This window comes from Pinus tabuliformis, chromosome 5_1 (assembly GCF_031772625.1).
Source record: "Pinus tabuliformis cultivar Carrire ecotype Pingquan chromosome 5_1, CPIR1, whole genome shotgun sequence".
NCBI lineage: Eukaryota > Viridiplantae > Streptophyta > Pinopsida > Pinales > Pinaceae > Pinus > Pinus tabuliformis.
This window is the reverse complement of record NC_142305.1, coordinates 98,607,298-98,614,485: the sequence shown is the minus strand read 5'-3', so window position 1 is coordinate 98,614,485 and position 7,188 is coordinate 98,607,298. Positions and strand designations below refer to the sequence as shown.

The 7,188-nt window shown below is 37.7% G+C and overlaps 2 pseudogenes; both read left to right on the top strand.

The window, feature by feature from the left end:
- The first annotated feature begins 5,105 nt into the window (after positions 1-5,105).
- LOC149163622 (putative beta-D-xylosidase 7 pseudogene) lies at positions 5,106-5,507 on the top strand (annotated as a pseudogene).
- Positions 5,508-6,147: 640 nt separating this feature from the next.
- LOC149163621 (FHA domain-containing protein FHA1 pseudogene) lies at positions 6,148-6,738 on the top strand (annotated as a pseudogene).
- The last annotated feature ends 450 nt before the right edge of the window (positions 6,739-7,188 follow it).

Sequence of the window (7,188 nt, the reverse complement as noted above, 5' to 3'; positions counted from 1 at the left end):
TGCAAGTTTGTCTAGAGTTTTTTTTAGCAGAAATATTTACCAAAGGAGGGCCGCAGACATATACTTCGAATATACTTTAAAATGTCAAACAATGGTATTGAAGCACAGCCATAGTTTTGAGCTTCCAGATCTGTGCTTTCAACAATTTCTTCCACAAAAAAAAAAATGCACACTATCAATGCAATTGAAAAAATGCGCAAGGATTATATCAGTCATAAATTTGTCTTGAATTTCCAGTTAGCAAACACAAAGAAAGATCCCGGGAATTCAGTGGAGTTCGTCGTTCAAACCCTCTTGGGATTTTAAAGGCTCTGATATAATCCCAGGGGGCATATCTTCTGCAAATTCTAGAAGGCTCTGATCATCTGAGGCGCCTCTGAACACTGCATTGCTGACGAAATCCAGACTCGAATTTTCCAAATTCGGGGTCTCAGTTACAGGCAAATCACACAAGTAAATTGTAGTTGATCTTTCGTCGAACAGCATGGGCATGAGATCGAACCCGTAACCTGTTGCAAGCTGTGCAGCTTCGAGCTTCACGGTCTTGACACTATCAATGCTCTTATCGGCCTCCTCTGTTATCTCTGAATCATTTGAGCGACATGATACTTCGGTCGCAGCTATATAATTTCTTGGATGATTGGAGAAGAGAGAAAACTACTCTTGCAAATCGTTCTTCACATTGTCTTGCTGCCACTCGATTCTATAGCTTCCAGATTCTCCCTTCTGACGCAGTCAATGTGAGCGGAAACTTTGCTTCTTTGTAAGACAGTCACTTACGTTAGTGCCCCAATGCACATGCTGCAAGTCGTGTTGCCTCACATTCAAGTTATATATAAAAACACATCCATTAACCAAGGTTTTAGTTCATGCGGAGCAAGTTGGACAGAGAGGTATGAGAGAGCGGTATGGAGAGATGTATGAGGTGGTTTGGTATCATAGTTTAATATTCACTGTGATATGGAGTGGTAAGAGACATTCATAGGGCATAATGGGAAGAGACATTCATAGGGCATAATGGTTACAACCGGAGGGACCAATCTTGTGCGTATTCGGCCACTATTCTCCAAGAGAGACAAAAGATGATGACAAGAGATCTTATAGAGAAAATCCTTGCTCTAATCGATTTCAATTTCCACAATTTAATGGTGGCTATTGGGTTGTGAACAGTTAGACCAACATTATATACGAACCGACATGAAACAACTCCATCACATATATAAAGCATGAGTTGAGATTAATCAACGCGCACATAAATCAACGCTCTGACAATTGCATGCACCAGTTTGAATGCCCATTATTGCAAACACAAAATTTATGAACTTAATTGAAAAGTTCTCCAAACACCTGAATGCAAAAGCTTACCACGCTGACAATTCTGTTATCATTGCCACTCTGCTCCGTTGAGGTGTTGTGTGATAAATTATATGAGTGAGTTTTTTTCTATTGATGCCCAATAGAAAGGTTTCCTCATAAATAATACACATTCTCCATGCCATAACTTAAACAAACCAATCTTTTGAAGGAAATTTTGACATAACCGCAGGAAATTGCAAACATTGTGGTGGTATGTTGAGTCAAACCGGTGGTTGCAGTGGAATGATGACTGGACTGGGGCTGAGGAGCATATGGATTACCAGTGGGCCGAGAAGAGGAACCGCCGAGAAGAGGAACCGAATATGTAAAGGTATACCCAAGTGGAAATCGAAGTGCACAGTGACAACAATCACATGGACACGTATATATGTATCGAACGCCCTTTTTATGACAACAGCAGCATATCATTAACGAATCTTCAATGGCTGCATACAATTTTGAACTTGCCTTGAATATTGATAACACTGAGAGATGAAACTTCAAACTTAGATAACGAGCTCTGTGTTGTGTTCCAAGCTCTCACAACTTGCTGTAAGTGTATCATCGCTCCACACAATAGGATCAACACATGCAGTGATTTAGATGGACAGAACACGCGCGTCACCAATACATGATTCTGTTATGCAAAAGTATTTTCCACAGGCTTCTCTCTATTATGTGACTCTGATCTATTTAACAACCTGTTCAGATATCTCTAGTTGATAAATATGTAGTCCACTGCATCTCATTCAAATCAGGCTACTTCGCACACATACACACTCTAGCACTGTAAGACCATGTAACATTTCAAGACCACAACTAGGATCTTTTCCAGCACAATTTATTCATCGATTTCTGTTTTAAATTTCAATGAAGAGTCGTACTCCAACATTGTGTCAACGAAACATGCTCTGCTTAGATGCTTCAATGCTGGTCTATTTCTCAATGAAGTTCTCTTTCACGATCCGAAGGACGCGCCACTTTAAATTTCACCTCGGCGATGGAAGCCAAAACCTCACCTCACGACTGCAGGCTGGCAGTACTCAGGATCACTTGCAATTTTTTTTTTTTAACATTATATGCGGCAGCAGAATCTAAAACGCACCCGCTCAAAGTCTTTGAATTCACGTCCAGGCCAGGTGAAACGCATCAACGGTTATGCGCGTTCATTATCAATGACTCATGCTATGAGAGGGCGCAGTCTCTGGTAGTCAGAGAGCGCAGGGCATTCAATATCAATTCATAATCTGAAACGTATTGCAGGGAATCGCTCAGGATGTTAGAGCAGAGCAGGGCTTAGGACATAGGGCGCAGTCTACAGCAGTGGCAGTGCTATATGCTCAGAGAATCGCTCAGGTAAAAAACGCATGACAGAGGCAGCGTATTCAGGCCAGAGGGCGCAGAAATATTTTTATGGCAGAGAGCAGTTACAAGGAGCACTGGAAAAGAATATGGCATAGGGCCAGGACTGACATGCACATAACAGGCCACAGAAAAACAAGCGACTCTGATACCATGTTAAACTCACATGGATAGGAAAACAATAGGAAAGATAAATCAGTGAGTGTATTTTTATTAACAAAAGATGTACATTTATAGTACAATAGGTGACTCTTGGGATTCAGATCCCAAGGTCTCTTGGACTGCTTTGTCCATTCAACTTCCATGCTAACCCTTTAGGATTAGGTGTCCAACAAGATGCATAAATCATTTAGCTGCATATATATATATATATATATATATATATATATTTGATACTAACCATTTATGGATGAAAGATCTAGACTGCAGATCAAACATTCTTAGGAGCACAAGGACTACATTGAGGAATGGTGTCGAAACACGACCACGCCATGACATTCATCCGTTCTTCAAGAGATCTTTGCGACAAATCTAAAGGTTAAAATGATTTTTCATGTCCTCATGCACAATCAGGTACATTTTGCAAATTTGGATATGAACGTTCTAGAAAGTCTAATTCGTAAATGGCTCCATTGGAAACATTCATATACTTAAAAAAGAAAAAAGAATTTCTTTCAAGTAGATAAATCAAGAAATAAAATCAAGCTTGATTGCATTTTTTAAAAAGTTTTTGATTGCATTTTTTTTAAGTTAGACTTTAAAATATTTTAGAATTTTATTTATTTTCTTGCATTTTTTTCACTAACATCACAAATATTTTGAATAAAAAAATTCATGTTTTGATTTTAAATAATAATAATAATAATAATACATGTTAGATTTTCATTAAAAAAGAAAGGAAACAAAAAGTCATTTTTTTGTCAAAAAAATAAAAATAAAATTCATGTTTTTGAATAAGGAAAACGAAAATTTTGAAATCATTTCTCTTCTCAGTTTTTCATTCCCAAAAGAATTGACCATTTAGGCTCTCATGCGACCTGTAAAGAAAATAAATAAATTACATTAGCTTAAAAATCAAAATCCAAAATTCATCATTTAAAGAAAATAAATATATTAGATATTGCTTTAAATTCCTGCATATCTATTCCATTTTGAGGAGTTGCAGAAACGACTCTTTTCTACAGCCGAACCTGATTTAATTCCAACGCATCCATCACAATCTTGGATCTTTCCCAAAGTGAACTCCTCGCTTTAAGGATCTCTTCTTCCCATGGCTTTAGAATAAAAAACACAGGATCTCTTGTCAAAGAAGCGATGAACGAGAGACATGCCCGTAAAGAATATCCACTCTACCATAATCAAGAATTGGAAAATTAATAATGCAAATATCAAATAAGGGTTTCTTCTTAGTTTTGAATAATGAAGGGATCTGATGGACATGTTGCAACTGAATCCAATTAATCATCAAAATAATGTAGGCACGCTCCATTCACAACATGTTTAGTGTTGGCAAGCAAAGCAAATCTACTTTTTCATGTCTTTGGTTGCTACTGTTATGCCATTCACTTCCCAGAGATTCATTAATATCTTCAATACAATTCCTTTCAACCTTTGGCCTCAAATTCTAAAAGGACCATTCTACTGTGCCAAATCATTTACAAGATATTGTGAGAAGGCTACTACTTGAGTCAATATTGACAACATCATGACGACCAAATTTGTTGCTAGGAATGGTACCTTCACCGGAATATGCCATTCATGTAAGCCAATAGCCTCCATGTTCCACTAAGAATTCTCCCTTGTTTTAAGATCTTCATTCAACTCAACAACCCGTTTTCCTAACATTGTAACCTGTCTCTCATCTAGCTCTCTCAAAAACTGTGAAAATCATGCTTCACTCGCATTTGCTGAAGCTTGAACTTTGGACCATTTCAACCTAACATCTTCCAACTCCTCAATGTACTGCTTCCTAGTAGATGAAGCCGAGATTTGTTCTCCAAAGCAGCTTGAGATTGGTAGGAGAAGCAACAGGAATTATTTAATTTCAAGACCCAACAGTTACCTGAGCATTTGCTAGAAATGTGTAGCAGCTTAAAAACGTCAGTTTTAAAACACAATTTATGGCAAAATGAAAATGTATTTAAAAACAATCAAATGTGGGTTTTTCTCGAAACGGGGTCAATTATAACCTATGAACTATTTTAGCAAATTCATAACCAATTTGGAGATATTCGGGGTTCTCTGGAGCCTTATTTGGAAAATTGCGTGAGAAAAAATGGTTTTTGATTAATGCACATAGAGAGTTGCGGCCATGCAAGGATCAGATCTGGTTTTGGATGCTATAGTGGTTTAAAAAATCAAATTTATTATATGCTTAACCTAAATATATGGATTGGTTGCAAGGCGATCTCCTCAATTCCTCCTCTGATGCAAGCTCTTCTATTCGTTTGAGAGCTTCTGTATGCTGCAAGCATTACACAGCTTACGATATGGATAACTGGAAGGGTCATACTTGCATATTTTTTTATGTTGTCATTAACCCACAAGACTTGTTGGATACAAATCAACCGTTGTTCAAGCGCTGTGTGCAGGAAGGGCGTGCCAGTGGTATCATGTGTCCTCACAACAACCTTAATGGAGTCCCAACGTGTGCTAATTTTAACCTTCTCAACAAGGCTGCGAGAACTGACTGGGGACTTCAAAGTTATATTACATTAGACTGTAGCACTGTCTACCTTTTTTACATTACTCATCATTATGCTCGGACTACAGATTTCAGTTTTGGCTGATTTTTTGAACACGATTGCTGTACACAATTCCGTTTGATTTCCTTCAGATTCACAGCTTCAACATTATCACCAGGAGGAGGAGGAGAAGGAACAATAGGGCATAAAGAAACCCTGGTGAATAAATCTAATTAGAAATCAGAGGATCGAATCCCTACCATGTCTAATACACATAAAACGTTTTACATGGCAATTATTTATTTATTTATTTATTTTTATTTTTTTTCGTTTTTGTTATGTTTTTTATGTTACGCTATGTTTTTAGAGTGTTTTGTTATGTTTTATTATAAGGTTTTTTTTTAGAATGTTTTTGTAATGTTTAAATATGTGTTTTATATATTTATATATGTTATGTTTTATGAAAAAATATTTTTGTATATTGATTGTACATATAATATTTTTTGTATATATTTCATTTTGTGAATATTTCTTTAATTTTTTTCAAATTTCATATTTTATTGTTTTTCAAGAAAATTGCCATGAGAAAAACTGTCAAAAACTTTTGATGTGAAATTGGAGCAAATTGAGAAAAATATTGTTGTGATGGTCCACTCAAACACACCTGTTGAAGCAAGCATATATATATATATATATATATATATATATATATATATATATATATATATATAACTTGGGTGGGAGAATGGCCTCGAACATGCAGAGCTACTCGAAAACCCTTGGCAGGGACAGCAAGAAATCGATAGTGGACATCGATTTGTATGAACTCGGTGGTGGCATGAACATTTCCCGTCAACGCGCAAGGATTTACTATGATTTCGACAGAAAGAAATACGCTCTGGAAGTTTTGGGGAAAAACGGTTGTTATATCGAAGGGGTACTGTATCTTCCCGAACACCATCCTATTAAGCTCGATTTGCAGGATTTGTTGCAGATCGGGGACAAGAAGTTCTATTTCTTGCTTCCGGTTAGGAGTACTATGAATCCCCATGGCAGCGTTCATGCAGGTGCTTTTACTCCTCATGTTTTGATCCCCGATTCCCTTCTTGCGGCTGTAGCAGTAAAGAAGAGACCTAGGAGGCCGAAAGGAGTCGACGATGAGGACGAAATCAATCGAAAGTAAGGTAATGGTGTGGAAGGGGCGTGGGCGGTGCCTAGTAACTGGCCTTCACATGAAATGGCCTACAATGCATTACCGATTGGACCGGCTGCTAAGCAAGGGTTTGCTTTCTGGAATAGAAGCTCTGTCCGGGAGGTTGCAGTGCTTGATGGCTAGGTGTTCCTCATTAGGCCTGCTAGATCGAAAGGCCATCCGTAGAAAGGAATCAATCGAATGCTGAGACATCTAGACAATGGAATTTCGAATTCAGGAAATTTGCCGTCTTTTAACCTAAGCCCGATCGTGTACAACTATGAGTGTATATTTGGGGTTTCGCCTTCGTGGGGGTCTTCGAATGAACTTATAATTGTTGTTCTTGGAACCTTCAACAAGGGGGAAGAGACGCTGAAATTTATCTACTTTTCCAGAATGGCTCTGCTTACTGCCCTGCTGAACAAGCTCGACACTATCAATAGCATTGATCTTCATATACATAGGTTGGATCTAGAGTCATGCCTATCCTCTAGGTTATACTCTAGACCAGATCTCACTAATAATATGAATTTGGCCTTACAACAATGGGATTTGTTCCTAAATAGGCTGGCCCTAAAGATCTGCATATATTCG